Consider the following 22,787-nt stretch of genomic DNA (forward strand, 5'->3'; position numbering starts at 1 on the left):
ATCGGAAATTTTTGTCCAAAAAATCTTATCTACGGAGACTGAACCATATACATTAAAAATAACTAACGTTATTTTTTCAATAAGAAGTTTAACAATAACCCAACCGGTTTCAGAGTCAGACTCCTGATGAACAACTGAAACATGAATTTTTTTATGACAGTTAATCAGGACACCTTTTTTCTTCCCTAAAGCCGGGGAGGAGAACACATTACTACCCAGTATTTCTTCAACTTGGCAGCCACAGATTCAGCACGGTTTGATTCCTGAAGTAACACAATATCCTTTTTCAATTTAGCTAAATGAGATAACATCCATTGTCTTTTGATAGGGTTACCTAACCCTTTCATATTCCAAGTAGTAACTCGGAATATAACATAAAGATAATATCATGAACAATCAATAAGCTTACAGTGGTAACATTGATATTAGGATGAAATAAATATGAGAAGGTAAAAAGATAGAGATAAGACTCTTGTTTGATAAGAAGAACAAATTGTGGCCCTCCCAAGAGATTTGTGTTTTAGATTTGACTGCCGACATGACTTGTAGCAGATCAGTATATTGCAAGAAGAACATGATGACACCACAAGGTTTAGTTGAAACTCTGGGTCCAAGCCTGTGAGTTCATTGTATATTAAGTGGGAGAGAGGCAGACATGTACAGAAGCTTCGGTAGAAAAGATTGAAAATAAACTGTCGGATTAGAGCCCTCAATATTTTCTGGCTCCGATTTTTAAAGTCTTCAGTGTGTTTCTTGAGAAGAGCTATTTCTGACTCCAGAGAGGATATACTAGAGCATGAAGACTGCAAAGAATCTGAAGACTGTTCTATAATAAGAAGGAGTGATTGCAAAGAAGACCAATTGTTATCTGGGAGTTGCAGAGTCTTAGTAGTTTTCTCCATAAAAGGTTTTAATGCGCAAATTTCCTTCAGAATCAGGCCCATAGAAACTGAGGTAGGATGCACTGGAGACGGAGGACATTTTTTTGTTCGTTTGGTAGAGCTCACTGGTGTTTTGGTTGAAGAGTGCAGTTTTGAAGTGGCACCTGAAGATTCAGGTTTATGATGAGGGATGTCATCCATGTCGTTATGATTAGAGTCAGAGTCTGAATATGTAATGCATTTAGAAGAAACTGTAAGCTTGAGATTCCTTAATATCCCCATAAAAGGGAAGAGAAACTTATATGGAGCACACTATTCGTTGAATCTGCAGTATAGCAAGGCAAACTCAATCTAGCGATGAAAAGAGTTAAACCACAGCTCTGAAGAACCGAAGCAGCTAGGAAAAATATAAAAGAAGAGACAGCCGCAGTACAACCTCTCCTTTCAAGTAGTAAAATGAGATATCAAAAGCTACTTCTCAGTGTTCATATCTGGGGGCACTAATCTCTTTAAGGATAAAAAAGTAACTGTTCCATAGAGGCAGTGCTGGGTAAAAGTCTCTCAGAATAACAAGGAATAAGGCTTTGTTACACATACACAGGGTCCCTTAAAACATGAAAAAAGAGAAGAGAAAAAGTTGATATAGCTGGGGAATGAGGCATAATGCAGCTGCAGTAGTTTATAAGTGCCCAAGCGCGGAGCAATTAGGTCGCTTTAAAAGTGGAATTCGCCCACCATTCATAATGGCGGACGCGACCCTTCTTCTGTGAGAAAATCACCCGAGGCCATAATGGCCAGAAAAGTCACAGAGGGGGTGAAACTGTAGCACTCCAGCGACTCACCAGCTCAAGAGGGAGAGACGGCTTGCAGTCTCATACCTTGGCGAGCGCCGGAGTGGTCTTCAACATGGAAGAAGCTCCCCGGTTCGTCCGAACTCAGCGCGTCCCCGCCATCTTGAAGAGGCGCCAAAACCACTCCCCCCTTCATGTTACTATTAACTTACATGAGTTCACAATATCCGGTACAGACCATGTGGTCTGCCAAAATATCCATTCCATAAACACGAGGGGCCTTTTGCCGTCAGTGACAACTGTTGCCAGAACATTGTTTTTACAAACCCGGAAAATCACAGGATCTAGGCAGCATATTCTGCAATCTGCAAATTAGTATTAAATTAGAAGCAAAGAAAGCAAATACGAAATGGTATGGTATTTATTGCTGGAAGGATGAGCAGTAACAACGTGTACCATATTTGTGTGTCATTTACCAACTTTTGATCAAGAAATTCCTGGACTCGCTTGAATGGATTGTGCAAAGTGTCGATTAAAATGGGTAAGTCTGAGTTTAAGATATATTCCTCTATTATGCCTACCTGAATCAATCCCCAATGCCGCTGATGTATGTACAGCTGGGAAATTTCAAAGAAGAATAAGAACTTGGGCAGATTCGACACATTGATGTGGTTGATGTGACCTGTTATGGTCAATGGTAGGCCTCCATTACTTTATGAAAACCTGCCATTGAAAATATTTTCCATATTTTCCCTGAAAGTGTGCCTAGATTATGCTTAATTGAAAAACCCAGGTATTTACCCTTAGTTTTTAAAGGGAATTAAAGGTTAATTTCTAACACTATGAATCTTGATAATGGATTCCATAGAGAAAACAGCCATTGTAAGGCTAGTAAAGGCATGTAATTTATAACATTGTCTCTGTAATGTATGACTCTCTTGCCAGTGTACAGTCATAAAAGGGGGCATCCAGCCCTACTAAGGATCACTCATCAAGGGTTAGACTAAAGCATTCTGGGAAGTTCTTCACATTATAGCATGGTCCAAGAATGCCCACTGTGATTGGTGCTCTCCAGGTCTGTCAGCAGCTCGTGCTGAAATACTATTGCTATCTTCCCAATCACTCTAGGGTAGGCCAGGGTGGAAAAATCATTCAGCTTGTGGAGTTTGCAGAATTCGGGACTCCATGTTACACATGTAAAATGGAGTTCTAGCAACATTCTGCTATCCAGCGCGCAAAAATTATTTTGTCGGCGTGAGCGAGACTTGTTTTAGCACATGCTGGCGAGCACAAAGTGACCTACAAGACACTTACGAACGTGCACGAGATTTGTCGGCCCCTAGCACGGCTCCTGGTTGCCACAGTGCCTTCTGAGGCTGGCGCGTGCAAGCAACAACCGCTGCCTCTTGGGCAGATTCTCTACTAAAAAAGAAGCTAAATCTACCCGAAAAAATTTATTGTACTCTGTTCATGTTGTTTTTTAAAGCGAGAAGCTTTTTTATTGTACTCTTTTTTTTCAACATGAAGGATGTGCCCCAGAGACTCCAGCTTTTTCCATCACCTCGTCACTTTTCATTTGTATTTCGAGGTAGAAGGATCACTCTCTTTGTCTGCTGCATATATACCATTGCATTTAAGGACTTTGGGCCTGATTTCGATGGCGGATGGACTAAAGTCCGCCCGTCATCGTCCCGGGGAGTGGGACCTGTGGCCTATATGGCGGCGGTCCTGCTCATAACATTACAATGCGGCCGCCACTGTGGTGGTCGCATTTTGCATGTTTACCATTGCAGAGGGTGCTGCTGGCTGCAGCACCCGCCGCAATGGTAAAAACGCATGTTGTGCATTTCCCTGCACTATGTGGCAGGCACCACGAGGTGCAAATTCCATATGCCCCTGCACACAGAGGGCCCGCAACGGACCCCCAAAGTACATCCCTGCCAGCCTTTCAATGGCAGTTGAACTGCCATACACAGGCAATCGTAACTATTGCCTCTGTCGGACCCATGGTGGACGGGCTTTCCACCCGCCAGGCACACTGCTCGCCATCCTGACCTGGCGGGTGGAAAAAGGTCTTACAATGACAGTAAACACTGCCACCTGCCGGTGGCGGGTTCACCACCATCGTAATCAGGCCCTTTGTTTTTGTGATATCACAAGTAAGTTAAAAAACTATTGTATAAGGGTTTCGTTTGTTTGTTAGAGGGCATGTACCAGTGTTTATCTGTACTTTTGTTCGATTTTGAAAATGTTATTTTAGTGGGTGGCCTGGAATTTCAGTAGGGGCCAATGTATTTATTTGCATATAATCCCGAATCTTTAATAAAGTAAAAATGTTGCACAGTTCAATGCTTTTTCTCCATGTTTGCAAAATTTGAACTATTCATTTATTTTAGTATGTGGCCTAGTCTGCCCAGGGGCCATCCAGCCAGTAGGCCACTAGTCATACATAAAAACAACTGTTTCTGTGGTATATGTTGTTTTAAAACATCATTTTGGGAAGGGATGGCTTTAGATGAAAATTAAAAATATAGGGTTAATTTTTTGCATTTCATGTTTTTTTTCTGAAAAAAGTATGTTTTGGTGGATTGATATGGGATGCCTTGGGAAGATGTGTTTTGTTGTTAAATGTTTATAGCTCACTTAATTTTCATTTTTGGCATTGCTGAATGAATGGTAGTGTTTTCTTCATGTTACCATGCCTACTTTCTCTGGCTACTGTGTGTGTTGTGTGTGTTTGTCATAGGCCACCATTTGTCTTTGTTCTCCATGCCATGTGGCCAGGTGCCATTTTGTGTAGTCAGTGTCCATAGGCCTGCATGTGTTCTTTGTTAAGGCCATGTCTCCTTGCTTGCTGTTGTTGTTTGACCATATGGACTGACCATTTTATATAGCCAGCCAGTGTGCTTTTGCCATGGGCCTGCATGTGTTTTTTTGTTGTGGCCATGTCTCCTTGCTTTGCTGTTATAGTCTGACTATGTGGCTAGTGACCATTGTGTGTAGCCAGCCAATGTGCTTTTGCTATAGGCCTGCATGTGTTCTTTATTGTGGTCATGCCTCCTTGCTTGTTGTTGTTGGTTGACCATGTGGCTGGAGGCCATTTTGTGCAGCCACCCTTTTTTCAGTTTTCAAAGCCATTTTCTAGGGAGATGGATAGGAGAGGACTATGCCTTTTGTTTTTGCTCCTTTGTTTTGACTTTTCCCTTATCAGTTTAATAATATGCTTATATGTATATTATGAACAATGTTTTACATTATATGCATTTTTTTGCATTTCCCCCTGCACCTCCTTGCCTCCCAATGGGTTTCTCATAGTTGGCTATTACACCAGCAATTCATTTTTTTTTAAATAGCGTTTTTTATAGTTTTTTACGTTGTCCCTCCATTAATCCATCTACCCCATGCCTGCCATAGGCGCACAGCTGCACACCAGCATTACATTTTTAAGTAATATTCATTTCTCCCCTAGAGCCCCTGCCTGCCGTTGGTGCACACACTAGCATTCATTTAAGGGTTAATCCATTTTCCTCTAGACCCCCTGCCTTCCAGAGGTGTACACAAACCAGCATTCATTTAAGGATTATTGAGTGTCCAGCCTGGACCCTCTGCCTGACATAGGTGCACACACACACCATCATTTATTTTTTAAGGATTTTTACTCCATTACCCCCTGGATCTCCTGACTTCCATAGGTGCACACACCAGCATTTATTTTTAAAGGATTATTGCATTTCCCCTGGACCCCATTGCCCGTCATAGGCACAAACCAGCATCCATTTTTTAAGAAGTATTAAATTTTCCCTTGTGCCTTCCTGACTGCCAAAGGTGTCTCCCTTAGATGCACATAAAGCAAACAGTTACATCTGTATGTTGGTATCCTTATGGAAAATGAAAGATTATGTTATGGAGGTATGGTTTGGCTTTGGAAAGATACACTATTGTTAATTATTTATGATAACAAATTAAGTAACTAACCTAAATTATATTGTCTGTAATAATTCAAACTGCAAGAAAGCCACATTTCACTAAATGTTTCTATTGCTTGTTTGCATAAGGTGCACAAGAGATATCACCCACAGTGCTGCCAGACAATAGGCCTGAGAAAAGTGACATGACCACACAACGCATGACGTGAGTCCTCCAGTCTTTTTAGCTTGTGAAGCTAAGTACCACTGCCAAATAACAGCTTAAAAATGGCCTCAAAGAGAGGTGCTGCCACGAAAGTGGAAAGTGAGGAGAAGAAGCAGATTTCCACCCTTTGCAGGAATTGTGTGCCAGCCACACCTGGAAGCTGGGAGCAGCACTCCCACATCAATAGCAACACCACAACCTGAGCCCAAGCCCATGTAGTTCATTAAGGCAGCCATGGTGATGCCGATGAGCAATGACTACGAATTCGGAATTGTCTCTTTCACAAAATAGTACCCAATCATCGCAGGAAACTGAGCACAGAGAACGACAATCAGCACCAGCAGATGTTCCTGAAGTGGGAGCAGGACAGGAGGATGAGATTCCTGCTGAGCAGTAGGTAAGCTCAGAAGGAATCTCAGCCTCCAGAAACAAGGCTGGTAAAGCACTCACAAGAACAAAAGTATAATCACTGCCATCAGAAATAAATCAGGACTCACTGTGACCTCCCACTAGGAGGTCCTAGAAGTAATCCACAATCTACTACTCTGACCTTTACACCTCCAAAAATCATATCAATTCTCTCGAATGTATATCATACTTGGACTGGTGCTCTCTCTCCTCTGCCTCTCCCTAAGAGAGTTGAAAACAAAAAACAAGAGGACCCTTTTCACTAAGGAACCAGGGTAATTGATTAATATCTGAAACAATGGTTCCTGTAGAATAGTACACTTACTATACTATAATGCACAATCGCAATGAAAGGGTTGGCGGGATGTCAGAAAGAAGGAACCACATACACCAATGGTATCGATTTAACACATTTCTATTACTCAAATCATACAATGAGGTAAAAAGATAGTGGGTAGTGTCCCAAGTGAAACAAGAACCTAAAGTATTTGTGACACAATGTGACAATATTTACAAGGTTTTCCAAAAGTATTTTAACACAAAAAGCGACCATCTGTAAGTTTATGGATAATGTACAGCCGCTATATATAATAATAAGTGCTGAATTAGTGGTTCGCTTTTCTCTTTGCTGTCGAGCGATGTTTTGACTCTTTGTGCAGTGTAGGGTCTCATCAGGACCTAGGCATGTATGGACATCTGGGAAAAGAAAAATAAAATCAGGATACGGCCCATTTTACCAGCACAAATGCGACAAACTGGAACTTATGGGCAAAAAGGATGTACTCCACCATCTCCTCCCCTGCAAGCCCCCACTTCTGATGATCTGGATATAGATTGGACCCCAGCTGAGTACCAAGAGAGGCAAGGGAAAAGGAAAGTTCCTGAAAGCTTTACAATTGTGGAAGGGGATGAGGATCACAGGCAAGTTATTGTCATGGAAGCTGGCCCAGAGGAGACTGACATTAACTCTGATTTTCAACCTGCTCCGAGGGATGTGGCATTGATACCACTGCCAGCTCCCATTTTTGTAAGGCCACCTCTCAGATCTGCATACCTCAGTAGAGTATGCACTGTAGAGAGGCAATCTTCGACACCCACCTACCTCCATTTCTTTGGGCATTGGCAGTGGCACCTTTGGCCCACTGTAAATGTTCGGCTCCCCAGTATGGTACTTCTTTACGATTAGTAAGCAGGAGGATAACGTTGCAATACGCTCTATTGGCCGCACAAATGTTCACTGAGGTAAGCCTGGTTCACACTACGGTACTGGAAGCCAAACGTGCCATGTAAAAATATATCACGAAATCCGTTGGGAGGCGCACCTTAAATAAATAGCTGCAGGTGGTAGTAGTGAAGGTGATGAAAGCGGGTAATCAGCTCTGATCACAGTGGGAGCTGAAAGTGATGAGGAAGAAGAGAGTCATATCTTTACGCAAAGCAGCACTGTCCCCAGAAGTATACCAGTGTCACACACATCCGCAACCTTGAAATAGCACAAGATGGAGACACCACAGCGACAGCATACAGTATCTGCCCCAAGACGCACATTGAGTCCACCATCTGCTGGTTCTTGTCTCTGGGAGTCGTCTGCATCAATGACACCTGAAAAGAAAAAAAGCGAGGCTACTATTATGGAAATGTTTGGGCAGGAGTGGCCATATGAATGCAACCACCCAACGGCACATATGTACAACGAGAAGCTGGCTAAAACGTAAGCGTTTGCCCTCTTCCCTTTTTCTTTTGTGGAAGGAGTGGGTTTTTTAGAATTTGGGGCGACCATCTTACAGAAAATGCAAGGTTCCCAGCTGGACTTATTTTGCCAGAGTTGCTGTTCCAACGCTTTATCATGATATGCTGCAATTGGTTGGAAAAGCTTTGCAACAGAGTGCTGTTCACACTATCCACCTGATGACAGATATGTGGATCAGTTGTCAAGCCAGTGGTTAAGCAACAGCCATCTACAGGTCTCAGCGTTGAAGACACTTTTAAGGGTATTCGGCAGCATGCAACAGTAGCCATTGTTCTCTATGGAGAAACCTCATGCAACTGCAAACATCTTGGACGACTTTAACAGCAAAGTTTTTGAATGGCTGTGACCCAGAGGTCTCAGAATTGTATTTGTTGCCAAGGGCAATGACAGTAACATATTTATGGCAGTGGCATATGATGGCTATTTCAGGGTCCTTTTTTTTCGTGCATTCCAAAACCTGATTATGCAGGACTTAATCAAAAAATAATTAAATCCTGCTTGCTGAATGAAGAGAGGGCTTTAAACCTATTTCTTAACTGAATTTCCTGATTAATAGCTTGTTGAGGGAGGACAGCAGAATCTGAGCTTTGTGGCGTGCCCTCTAATATACTCCGATCCCTCTTGAGCTTCCTTGGAGGATAGAAAAAATCTAACAAATTAATTACAATCCCCGACACCCCTAAGGAATAGTTCAAAAAATTAAACAGAATCTGTTCCACCCTCCTAGGGTTCCTAAAGTTAATCACAATACAATCTCCCATTCTCATTTTCTCTGTTTCCCCAATCCAGTTCACTCCACGAACAACGATGATCTCACTATACAGCAATAAATGACTTTCTTGTCAATCCCTCTGTAACTCTCCTCATCACCATTTTTCAAGCAGAGCTCATTTTCTACAATGCAGACATAAGGTGAAGCCGCCGGGGGCAACTGTAAGATCGTCTTTGCTAAGGGCAGTGGTAGGGATAGTGTGTTGAGAGGAGATGCCTGAATATGGGGATGCACCGGAGGTCTCAGGCACCCCACCTCAGCGTGCTCCAGCACAAAAGAAGGGCACAAGCCTTTACCCTAGGACAAGATTTTTGCAATAAAGTCAGCCCAATGGCTTCTCCCTCTACTGCTCCTGAATGTGATGTTGTTATATTGCTCTCCCCTGCAATAAAGTCAATAGGGGTTCCACTATCACTACTGGCTAAAAGGTGGAGGTACTCTGTTGCCATGGCATTAACGTTAACTGACCCACTACCCAGTCCCTTCTCTGGTAGAACTACGTAAACCCCCATCCTTCTATCAAGCTTCTCCGATGAATGCATTATCCTAGTCATCCCCTCTTAACCATTCTAATAGCATCAATCAACCATTTTTCCACTTTCTCTAGGCTATGTTCTAGACTAGAAGGTTCTACAAAAAAAGTTGAGGCCATAGAATCCATAGAGTCTGTGGACGGGATGCCCAAATAGTCTCCCACTGGGTCTCATCAACTGAATGAGCTTCTTCCCGTGCCACTGACTTCTTTGTCTTCCCTCCTGCTAACTTCAGTCTAGGGGATTAAGTAGAGTTCCCCATTTTCCATACTTAGATTCCACTGTACCCTTTGGAACAACCACCTCAACAGCATCAGAGAGGGGCCTGTCTACGAAGACAGGAACCTCAACACTGGATACTGCTCGAGCCAAGGTCCGACCCTCTCCTATAAACTGTGACTATGTAGGTGGAATCAGCCACGGGGTACCCCTGCTTTTGTCTGGTGCCTCAAAGCATAAGTAGCCAATAGGCACCTGGTTAATTTAATCATACAGTGCTCCTACCGCACTTTCTAAAAATGTCAAAATAGAGTTCTGTTTCCTTGGTCTCTTTCTCACCGTAATTGGCACACGGCATGCTAAAATGAGGACTGTACCCATCCCTTTTTCAACTAATTGTCCATCAATCCTCTGAAAACAACAACTCCAATAAAGCTTACCTCCAAATCCAAAGGTTAAAGGAGTGACCCAGCCCAGCTTCCCCTTGGTGCGCCCCATTCCCCGGAACTGCAGCTGTAGCTTTAAAGCATGTTTGGCCATGTCCCCTTCCTTACAGCTGGTTGAAACAGGAGCCTCTTGGCACAATGGTGGGTTGGGGATGGAGTCCCATTCGCTCCAGCCAGTCAGCGGAGGTCAAAAACCACCTTTACCCTTTTTGAGATGTACCAAGCACCGGGACTGCAGCAGGAGCATTATAGAATATTTGGTCACGCTCCCTTCCTAATAGCTGGTTCACAAAGGTGCATACTGTCACAATGACGGGATGGTGGATAGAGTCCCCTTTGCTCCAGCCAGTCAGGGGGGGTGGTCAAAAACCCCCTTTTCAAATTTTAAGCTGGCGATCAATCAATCACTATATATACAGCGCGGCTTATCACCAAATAGTTTTTTCAGGTGCTATCCTGAATGAATTTCAGACTAACACAAATATTATAGTAAAGATTAGGCCGCCTTTTCAAATTTTAGTAAGTTCTTTATAAAAGAATTTATGAACTATAGTAGGTCTTCTCAGTGCATTCTTGGTCCTAGTTTTCAAACACTTTTGTAGTCTGATCATCTCCAACGGGTTGCTTTTTCTTAGCTGCTATAGATTCCTCCTTACTCTGTTTTCAAATATGTCCTAACAGAAGGATAGGAGACGGTGGCACCATAAGTTAGATTTGGGATAGTTTTGCTATGGTGTACTATTTATTATCATAGGTTGCCATGGATAGCCTCCATGTGTGAGATAAAAAAAACACAATGCATTCATTAAAAAAGGCAAAATACCAGAGCAAGAATCAAAATTCAATAACCGACACCCCACTCAGTTGGCTGTCAAACAGAATGCAGACAGTGCTCTCGGACTGAGGGCCTGATTTATATTTCAGCGAACGGGTTACTCTGTCAAAACGGTGATGGATATCCTGTCCACCAAAATATAAATTCCATTATATCCTATCGGATTTATATTTCGGCTGACGGGATATCCTTCACTATTGTGACGGGGTGACCCGTCTGCCAAAATATGAATCGAGTCCTAAATCTCATGGACCCACACTGGCCCTGCAGTGACTCACATCCAAGAGCATTCCTCTGTGTCCTGTGAAAAGTTGTACACCACCCTTTTGATGTACCTACGCTATTCCATACAGCATTTACTTGCCTATAATTGTTTGTTATGGATATTATGACCTATACCTGACATGATTTACACACTCGTACATGATACTATACATTATACACCGTACTACGGCTAACACTTTTATGTATCTAATGTATTCTCTTTTGTAAACTTTGGGTCAGATTTACAAGCCCCTTGCGCCACTTTTGATTCATTTTTAACATGGGAAAAGTGACGTAAGGGTGGTGCAAGGGGCTTGTAAATAAGCCCCTTTGTACCTTGTAAATCACTCTAGCACACCTTGGGGGGTCGAATCTTCACTATATATAAATCGTGAAAAAAATAATAATACTGTCACTTTAGTAAGTGAATCTCATCAGCACAATACGTGAAAGTTAATGGCTCAAAGGGGCTGACCCGGCGTCCTCTCTGTCCTTCTCATTGTACTTTTTGATGACGTGATCATCCAGGCGTCTAGCTTTCAAGATCTAAAATGCGGTCCATCTCTACAGAGAAAAATCTATGGAACTGGTGAAAAATTATGAAAAACAACAAAACAACACAATGGGGCATCAATCCACCACCAAAACACTATGCTGTTTCTGTGTGCAGCAATAAAAAGATGTCTATTTATATATCATTTATTTATACTGTGTATTTATTGAAGCCTGAATTTTATCTACAGCATATATGATGATGCTCACACTTATTTGCAAAGACTGTACAGATAAAATTGTGCATTCAAATCATGGAATTGGAATCAGGTGGCTACAGTCTGTGGTGTACACAGTATCTGGGTAGTCTGTGCTATACAGAATAGCCAAATAAAGTTAGGATTCAAGTGTTGTGTTTTCGCCGGTACCTCCAGGAAACGTCAAGGAGAATACATAACAACTGGAAGGTCATGATCGTGCTTACATTGTTCAGTTCTTGTTTGCATTTAAATTTAGACAATGTACTGGTAACCAAGAGTGACAACTAGACTCTATTGATGCTATTCCTTTGATTGTAATTTCCTTTCTTCTCGGCTGCTTCATTCTCACATTCTCAGATACTCTCAAAACTACAAACTAATATGTAAATGACCCAAACGTGGGCTGTTTACATATTGTTTTGCACTTCAATGAAATGGGGTTGTCTTGTTATGATATACAATGGAGGTCAAAGACATTTTGTTATTCAGAACGATGCACTAGGTATTTTATAAATATTGCACTACAAAGAGAAACCAACCACTTACTACAGCGCTTGTTTTTGAATTGTCACAGATATTTAATGAATGCAATTCAGTACTTTAGAAAGTATTAAGTGTCAACACGGTAGGAATTAAAAAAAGAAATATATTGTAAATTATAACAGAACTATTAATAAACTCTAAGTCACGAACACATTGGTGGGTTTCTAAGTTTATTTGCATAGAAAATCTGAGATTGTATTAAAAACAAGGAAGCAAGTATTATGTGCAGAACACTCTTTATTACTTTCTCCATCAGCAGCAATAAATAAGATAGTAAACAGAGATAATATGACAAAATGTTACAAAGGACAACAACTTCTTTATTCTGGCATAATTGCATAGTAATTGGATTAGACTAGGGAAGGCACACATGCTTGGCAAATAGAATTGAGAAAAGCACAAACAAGAATAAGCAATGCATTTGTCACAGTAAGAAATTACAATCTTTTGTATGATATACCTCCAGATTTTTCCCTTAAGTGTTTTTGCTGGCTGTAGAACTACGTGCCTGTGATCCCCCTTTGAACATGATGCAATTGGTATACCTCTAATTGGTATATTTAACTTAGCTATAAGTCCCCAGTATACGGTACAATGTGTACCCAGGACCTGTAAGTTAAATGCCACTAGTGGACTGCAGCATTTATTGTGCCACCCACTACAGTGACAGTATGAAATATGGTTTCAGACCTGCAGCTGCAGCCTGACTAAACTAAACAAGCTTTAAACCACAAAACCACCTCCCAAAATAAGCACTTTTGATGGTCCTAAACCTTCCTTTAAAATTTTGAAAAGTCACCCCAAATCGGTGTTATTGCCCATAAGGCAAGGTGCATAGTATTAAAAATAGGACATGTAGAATCTTAAGAGTAGCAACATTGACTGTTCCATAGGAAAGCACTAGGATGCAATACTAAATTTCATAATGCTATTTCTGGCTAGGAAACATCTGTGAATTAAGTTATTTGACTCTTTGTAATATTTATTCCACCCATTACCATCACTCAATAGTACAGTGTAAAGATTCACTTTCTTGATTTGAAGAGGTTTGGAAAACTTTAACAAACCCTTGCATTTCATGCACCCTTTCCTTTCTCGTACCCAGTCACCAACAAACAGCCGTCCCATGTCCTCCTTCTTGGAATTCGCAGGTAACTCATCACTCCTTCTTTGAACACCCTTTGCCAACAACGCTCTTGACTTTCTTCCCCTCATGGCTTCAAACGGTATCTTACCTACGATGCTGTTGGGAGTAGTGTGATACACCCACACCAGGCGCACAGCAACGCTCCACTGTACCCCATGACCTACGGCCAACTGAATTCCCTCCTTAAGCATCCCATTCCACCTTTCCAATAGGCCATTGCTCTGGAGATAATTTACAAATTACCTGATATGCTCCACACCATGTAACTGCAAATATTCACACATTGTCTGAGAAACAAATTGTACACCGTTGACTGTTACAATGATTTCTGGAGCACCTTCTCTTTCCCATAGTTTGAACCTTTATGACCCTTCGGGGATGACAAATGACATTAGATGTTGTGAATCCAGGTGCAGTGCTATCTGGTGATAGGCAGATGTCAAATTCAGTGTAGAGAACACACTTGCACCCTTGATTGTCGTCAGCATTTTCCCGATATTGGGCAGAGGATGCGCAGATCAACAAACATCCTCAACTCGCTATTGGGTTTGTTTGCTAAAATCACCGGGGCCAACCATTCTGAGGCCTCAATTTCCTCTATGATGTCAGCATCACACAACGTTTGCAATTCCTTCTTCAAATGCTCCTTCATTACCAAAGGCACATTGCGATCTTAATGCTCTTTCAGACACACCCTTTTTTTTTACTAAATATTGTGAGCAAGGCCCTTGAGCAAACTCAATTTGCTCCTAAACACGTTCAGAAATTTCACACATAATTTCAAGTCACACACACTGTGCTCACATTGGACCATGCCCCTAGAACTTGTTCAGGATGGTTGGAATCCAGCCTTATCAACTCCAACACGCCCTCAAGATAACCCAACAACTCTATGGGCTTTTTCTCATATACTGCAAGTTTGATATTGGGCTTAAATATGTTGTGATCAGGCATTGTATCCATATATTCCTCACCAACCAAAGTATAGCTGCAATGGAATCTGTCATAGCACGGGTCTCTACCCCATCCTCCTTAATGGTACAATATACAATGTTCAACAGATGGGAGGCCTAGGTCGCCACATGAGGGGCACACCATCAGTTTGGTTTTGACTAGTCTGGGTTATGAAGATCACCATACAAAAGACCGGATTTGGGAATCAATGAGGTGTAGTGTGGAAAGAAATATCGAGATGGGGAGCATCCCAAGCGTGTATGTCAAGCGCAGCAATGTTACCATCTGTACTGCCTGCACTCTACCCCACATGGAGAACCCCAGGTTAGATCACTTCTCAAAGTCTTGTTTCATCTGAGCTAATAATGGGTTCATGTTGTCCGAAACCATCCTCTCCGTGTCCCTGTTCACCAGTACCCCTAGATCTGTAAGGTGGGAGGGCGGCCAGCAGAAGGAGTAGCTGTGCATGGCCACTTTGGTGGTGCCAACCAAAATTCACTCTTGTCCCAGTTTACTTTATACCCAGAGAGAATAAAAAATGTGTCAATGAAGCTCAGCAAGGCAGAGAGGGATCGTTGAAGATCAGATCAGTCAGAGTAAGTTGGACATCATCAGCATAGCGATATATCTTGGAGTGGCTGGTTGGGAGTGGGCCAAGAGGAATAGGAGTGCTGCGAGGGGGCACCCCTAGTGTGTGCCTCTCCGAATCGGAAAGGGGTCAGACAGGAATCCCCCACAGTTAACCTGGGCAGTGGGGCGGTCATACAGCAACCACACCTTGGCAATGAATGGGTCTCCCAAGCCAAAGTGTTCTAATGTAGTAAATAGGTATTCCCTTTCGATGCGGTTGAACGCTTTTTCGTGTCAAGGGAGAGAGCCAACGCATCTGTCGGGAGGTCTTTGGCTGTCCTAAGGGTATGTGCTAAGGTACGCAAATGATTTCTGGAGGAGCCACCTGGTACGAAGCCTACCTGCATGTGGTGGATCAGGGAGGGGAGAACCTTGCTCAAACATGTTGCCAAAACACTGGGCAGGATTTTTAATGTCACAGTTTAGTAGGGCAATAGGTCTGTAACTGCCACAAGGTAGAAGGTCTCTCCCAGGTTTGGGTAAGACAGCAATCACCACCTATCCCAGGGAGGACGTCTGTTCCACCTTCTGGAAGGCAGCATGCAAGTTGTCGACTGTCTCCTCTACAGACCACAAATTCTGCATGGAAGCCATCCTCTCTGGGAGCTTTATGATATGGTAGTTTGCATATAGCGAGTGCTATCTCCTCTTTACTGATTTCACCCTCTGGGAGCTCTCTAGCTTTGTCTGAGAGACAGGGAAGGTCTACCACTCTCAAGAAGGTGGTCACTCGATACACGCTGGCTGAATCCCCCGGGGTTTAATGTGTCTTGTAAAACTAGGCAAATTCATTCACAATGTCTTGCAGGTGGGTAAATACCTCACCACCCTCCAAGTTTATGGTGGGGATGGCCATGGCCACCTCCTGTTGTTGTAGCTGAGCTGCCAGTAGTTGGCCAGTCTTTCCCCCTGTTCGTAATGTTGCCCCCTCAGTTGTTGCAGAGCGTACTCGGCATTAGAGGTGAAAAGGCTGTTAAGGGCCACCGAGTCTTGATCTAGGAGTCTGCGGTGACGCAAGGCAGGGTGGGTGGAGTAGAGGCGGGTATAAGAGGAGATATCCCCCTCCAGTTCTTTCAGTTTGTTGGCCACTGAAGCGTCTCTCATACGGTTTTAATGGTGGCTTTCGCGGCAGCCCAACGTACTCTGTAAGAGGCTACTAAGTTATTACTGTCTGAGACCTAAGTTGAGAGGTGAGTTTTCAGTTGGGATTTGCCCTGAGATGTGCGGTGTCAGTGTATGTTCATGCGCCATGGTTTGCATCCCGAGGATGCCAGCCCCGCCTCCAGGAACAGTATAACTGGAGAGTTGATTGGATAGTGCCACCTCTAGTATTTGAGACTCCCGGACGAGCGCGACTGTTCTCTGGGAAATGAGAAAATAGTCCAGTCTGGAGAGTGTGCCATGGACCGGAGAAGTGAAAGTATACTCGGTGTCTGTTGGGTGACTAAGGCGCCAATGGTCTCCCAATCCATTGTCTGAGATCATGTCGCTCACCAGAGCCCTATCTGCATCATTGTCTCTGTCTAAAGGTCCCGTTCTGTCCAGGACCGGGTCTCGTGCAAGGTTCCAGTCCCCACCAACAATATATTGAAGGCTCCTATCTCCATTATTAATTGATTCAAATGGAGGAAGAATGATCATTTCGCCCCATAAGGAGTTGTCTCCAAGGTGTAGTTTGGCAAATGCGTATCTGCCATCGGGGTCGGGGTTGGACCATGTCTTTGGTTTGTGCAGAGATTCACGGAGAAGGATCGCAACTCTGCATTTGTGGGGAGGCCCGCATTCAGGTGCTGTGTATCACTCTACCTACCCAGTCTTGATGTAGTTTGTCAGATTCCAGGGCATCTAAATGCATCTCTTGTAACAGGGCCACATCTACCCTATTGGATTATAGGTAAGAGAGTACTTTCCTTTTGCTGTGCGTGAGACCATTAACATTCCAGGACAGGTGTAGTAGACGGGATCCCATCCCTAGTGTGGTGTTACCAAGATAATGTTAAGCAATCAACTGTGATAGGTGGCTGATCTTTAAGCTATGCTAAAATATGATACAGTAGTTGGGGAGATGGTGTAGATAATTATGAGTGGAAGTGATACAGCAAGGGTAGGGGTTGGGTTAAGTCTGATTGGAGATAGGGAGGAGGAGTGGGAGTCGGTGGGACAAACAGATGTCAGAATAGGGGGAGGTCGTGGGCTGGGAAGGTGAGAAGTCACAGGTGGGAGAAGGAAGGGGGTGGGTGGTAAGGATGTTTCCCTAGACACACAGGGAGAGGGCACTCAAGGGCAGTAGCCGGAGTCAAAGGGAGAGCGGGCACCAGTATCTAGAGTGCAGATTTCAGGGGGGCAGATATATGTATGGAAGTGAAGATAAGAGGGGAGGGGCAAGAAGTGAAGAAAGCAGAAGCAACTGCTGTTACAAATGGAGCACTGAGAACACTGATCTGTGTACTGCAGGTCTAAGCTTGTGTAGATATCGCTTCAAGGGGTAAGGCCCCATCTGGGTGGCAGGGAGCTGATAGAGGTGGTTCAATGAGCTGGCGGGGAGGGGCAGGGTAAGCAGGGCAGGTGGAGGGCTCAGAAGGTCTATACGGGTTCCATAGGTGAGGGGACAGGATCTCAGTCGCACCCGCTCCTACTGCAGACAGCGAGTGAAGCGGACTCAAGTGCAGATAAAATGGGTAGTCCATGACAAGAACGTGCTTCGCGTTCAGTCACAGATCTGCCTAGCCTTTTGTTCTCGACTTACCTGCTCAGGTCCTGTTGTCCTGCAGTTGGTCTTCGTGGTTCCTTGATTGGACGTCATCGCCGTGTTCCGGCTCCGATGCAAGTGTCTTCCTCTTCCGAGTCGCTGATCTCTTCTTCCGGGTTCCTGTTTGCCTCCATGTCCCCTCGTCAGAGGTACATGCTTGTGTTGCTCTGTTTCTTCGCACCTAAGATCCTCAGCTTCTGGCCCTGTGTAAAGCACTAGAGAAGAAAAATATAATTAGCCAATTAATCCTCGTCTATCTGGCATATGGTAGGATTATGACGTTATATATGACTACAAGGACATAGTTACTTATCGGATTTATCTGCTCCATGGAGAGTTGAGAAATGTTTATTCTCTTGTTTCCCTTATTGAACACGGGCTGGCTATAAAGAGAAAATAGTTATTTTCCTGATTTCTTAAGGAGACGCAATATAGTTATCTGACCCAGCACCTTTTTGTGTAGTTTTTTCATAATACATCCTGTCTAGGAAAATATGTTTTTCGTTTTTTTCCTAGTATTAACTAGGATGTATATTTTTGGGGTCTAATGGAGTACTACAGTGTCATTTGTTAAGGTTAGTCCCTCTCGTTTTTTTGCAATGATAAGTATAACTTCATTCACCATAATGTTTAATGCTTAATATTTTTTCTGTTCTTAGACACATCATTCCTAATTTGTTTCCTGCTTTTCTACACCGTCATTTGAATTAGAAGAGGGATGCTCACCAGGTACATTAACACTAGTAGCTTTTCATGCCCTATTAAGACACTACCTCCAGACATGTATAATTAAGATAACTTACTGTATATTTGTTTACATAGGAGGTGTATGCAAACAACCCAATACAGACATCATGCAAGACGTGTCAACATGATTCATCTACTTCTCCCTTTCCTTGTTTTGTTTTCCCCTCTTCCCCACCTTCACTTAGTTGGCTTTGACTGTGTTGGGCTGATCTTTGTGGGTGAGGGAAGTTGTGATCCAGCATCTGGTCTTCCATCTCGCTTCTGCGGAAACATCAGGTGAGACTCACACAGGACTGATGAAGTCTCTACTGATATCTGGGGAAGGGGGAAGGTCGCCATATTCCTAGGTACGGTAGTGTGGAGAGGTAGGCAACTTCCTAGCCCTCCAGTGTTGCAGGCTCCATAAGGTAGTAGGCAGGTGTGTAGGTGTTGACTGCTGATAAGGGGGTGGGGCCAGAGTGCATCAGGAAAGAGTAGGTGGTGGCTACAGATGTGCCTAGAGAGGGGGGAGAGGAGGGAGGTTTAGGGCATGCGGGGCAATAGGAATGGCCCGTTGGCGTCCTTTGTATTTTAGCTGAAGGCCCATCATGCAGGAGGAATAAGTGATGGTATCTCATGAGAAAAGGGGGATGAAGGGATGATGGGGCGTGAAGCGTTTAGTATAAATGAAACAAAGATTGCAATGATAATAATAAAAATTATAACAAGCATATCAATGAGTAGTGCAGTCAGTTATAAAAGTGTTCAAGTCTGGTGGTGTGATACACAGCCGTCTGATGGGCGTTGTTCCTCTCAGCCTTGCATTGGTGGGTCCGGTCGTACTAATAGCGAGACAGCAGCACAAGTCTCTTGGCAACCACTCCATTGCAGCGCTGGGTTTCAGAGGGGAGAGAGATTTGTCCCTGTCCTGGTCTTGGGTGAGGGCAGCTCCTGCATGGAGGGCCTGCACTCTGTCTCCACTGGTGTAAGCTGTCCTGTCGGGGTCTCTTCCTCGATGTTGGGATCCACAGTTGGTTCGCCACCGCCCACTTGGAGGGGGAGGCGCTGTGTTGTGGGTCGTCTCTGCTGACGAGCAAGAGGTGTCCATCTCTTGCATTTGAGAACTGCCCAAGAAAAGACGCAGGTCCTCTGAGTCATAGAATTCTTTGGCGATGCCGTCCTTGGTGATCCGAAACCGTTCAGGTTCAAAGAGGCCGTACTTGAGATCCATTTGGTGCAGGCGGGGTTGAAAGGAGAGAAAGGCCTTGCAGCCGTCATTGGTCTGTCTGGAAAAATCTGCTGCCATGAATATTTCGTGGCCCTTCAGTGTGAGCGGACCTCTGGAGTCTGCCATGGAAAGTAGTTGTCGAGCTTGCTCATGGCGCCAAAAAAAGGCTTGAAGAGGTCAGGGACGAGCCGCAGAATCCTTGCGTGGAGGGCAGATGTGGTGAGTGCATTGCCTATCAAAGGAAATGCCCGTGAGTTTTGGAAGAATTTCTTTGAGGAAGGCTTTGTTTTTAGGGCCCTCTATCACGTCCAGAAATCCGAAAAAACTGACATTGTCCCTTCTACTGTGATCCTCCAGATCAATTAGCTTACTGCAGAGGAAGAGAAGTTCCCGGTCTCTGTCCAGCACTTTGTCCAGGCGGACCTCCATCAATTTCACCCTCTGGTCTAACCCTGAAATGTCTAGCCGTATCAACTTTGTTTTTTCCGTACAGGGTAGATATGTTTGCGTCAATGCCTTCTAAGCAGCGGCCCACAGCCGAGATTTCTTGTAGGATGCGCTCCACGTCAGTCCTGGGCGTAGTTAGCGGAACTCTGTAAAGTTACAAAAAAGCTCTGCGAAGAGTGGCGGAGTGCAGTGCAAACTGCAGTTTGTGCATGTATTCTTCCCGCTTGGGTAGAAATTCTACCCGAGCGCCAGCTCGCGCTCGCAAACTTACTGTTCCCTATCGCGACTTTCTGTTCACGATCGCAAGCGGGTAAAAAGCACTACTGCACATCGCGAAGCGGAGTTTTCTGCACTCCGCAAGCTCCACGGAGTGCGGAATGCAGAAAACTCCACAAACTCCACGAACGGAGCGAAGTTCACCGCCCAGACTTACTCCATGGTATAGTCCTGGCCGGTGGGCACAGGAGGCTGGGGCAAGATGTTCATGTGGGGGTGGGCCACTTCGATGCATCCATGGTGCACAGCTGTTTAAGAGCTTCTGTGAAGAGGATCTGCCTTTCGGATTTGCCCGTGGCTATGCCAGCTGACATTCGCCTGTAATCGCTGTGGAGCACTACGCTCTCCCACGGAATGGGTCTGGCCCTCAGTTAGGAATGGTATTCGGGTTGGTGTCTGCTGGTCAGCACCTCCCATTTCTAGACTGTAGGTCAACAATACTTGCAGGCCCTCCAATGGCTATGAGGTGTATGGAAAGAGGTTTGAGTGCCCCTGGGTGGTCTGCAGGGTAAGGCTGGTGGAGTATCTGCAGGTCCCAAGCTAATGCAAAGGTACAGACTCCTGGATAGATAGGGAGGTTCAAAGGCAGTGCCAGGACCCTTGGGGACTGCAGTGAGGAGGCACATCTCCCTCCACTCGGTATGACTGTGAAAGGTCAAGTATTTGGCGACCTTCCAGTAGCCGGCCTTCTTCTTTGGCTAGGGTTTCTAGTGCTGAGGTATCAAGCAAGCTGTGCTAATACGGGGACTGGACAGTCATGCATAGTACATAGTTGCCCCATGTGGTGTTAGGTCTGCTGTATTGCCCTCCTTTCAGGCAGGCCGTGGGGTGTGGGGCAGCAGGCAGTCCGTGGGGTAGTAGAAGCCCTAGGTGATGGGTTGAAAGCTCTTCTGTAGCAGTTGGGGGCGAGAGGGCTCAAGAGTAGACCTGAACCGGCTACTTGGTGTAGGTAGGGCAGAGCAGGGAACTCTAGCCTTGTGGTTTCATGCTGCAAAGGCAAGTGGGGGTCCAGTGGGTTCCTAAAATCATAGGTTGTTGGGCAATGGGCGACGGGGCAGGACCCAGCCAAGGGTCCGCCACCTCTGATGTGGGTGAATCTGCCTTCAATCAGGCTCTTCAGGAGGAGCAGTGGATGGAGGGCTTAGGGCTGGATGCCCAATGGGCACCCATAATGCCGTAGATGCTCCACCACTTGCCCGAGTGACGTGTTGGGGGAAGGTGCTGCCCGAGTGACATGTTGGGGGAAGGTGCTGCAGTGCTGAGGTGGGATCGGGCCCAGACCTCCCTCTGTTGCCTGCGTGCACCCAATGTCCGTGTCCTCATTTGCCGGTATGGCATGAGATAGGTGAGGAGGCGCAGGAGGAGGGATGAAGCCCCCACCTACCTGTGGTAATTCACTTTGTCGTGTGGACCCGAATCCAGGGCCTCATGGGCTCACGGCCGCCGTGGGCATCACTTGAAGGCTGCGCGAATGCATTGGGCCGTCCGGGGAACAAGCCAGGCAGTCAACGTTATCATTGTTGTGATACTGTGGGTTCTCTCTCCTGGTCAGGGCTACAAGCCCTGGGTTTTCACGACACGTCTCCGACATTCACTGGGGTCAGTGCAAGGGCTGGGTTGCTGCCAGCCGCGTACCACTTCCAGAGGGAGGGGTGGGTCAGAGCTGCTAAGCGAGAGCTGATGCTTTGTTTTTTAATCAAGGCCCTGTGGTCTCACCCAGATATACATGAGTCAGGTTTGGCTGGCAATTGCGTCGGGAGGCAGAGCTCCCTCACGGGGCATTCAGAAGGTGTGTGCAAGGTAAGGGGGTAGGTTGTGGGACCCCTGCCACACCGTAGAGTGTCTCCATCCAGGGCCTGACTCTCGGCGGAGCTCTGAGATCAAGTGGCCATCCTTGTTCGTGGCCAGACCATGTCCTGAAAGTGCAATGATGTGGATCACAATGGAGAGCAAATCAAAAGACATCTATGATCTACCGAAGTGGCACAATTCCTCAAAGTCTGGAAGATCCAAACATGGACACTGCACTGTCTTGTCCTAGAGTCAAGAGCCTTCTACCTCGCAGTGACGGAATTTCCAACAAAACCGGCAAACTACATGGTTGACTATTTAAAAAAACATTGTGATCAGAACTGTGAAACAACTTATGCATAAATGTCACAAAGCTAAGTCCAAATCCCCTCTAAAACCAGTACATCCTGCAGAAGAGGTGGCATCCTCATAGTCTTTTAATATTCACACATGGAACCAGAAAACCTAGTCCAGTACTGCATCAGAACTCTACAGTGGGATTCTTTTGGCACCC

The sequence above is a fragment of the Triturus cristatus genome, chromosome 2_1, assembly GCF_964204655.1.
Source record: "Triturus cristatus chromosome 2_1, aTriCri1.1, whole genome shotgun sequence".
Classification (NCBI taxonomy): domain Eukaryota; kingdom Metazoa; phylum Chordata; class Amphibia; order Caudata; family Salamandridae; genus Triturus; species Triturus cristatus.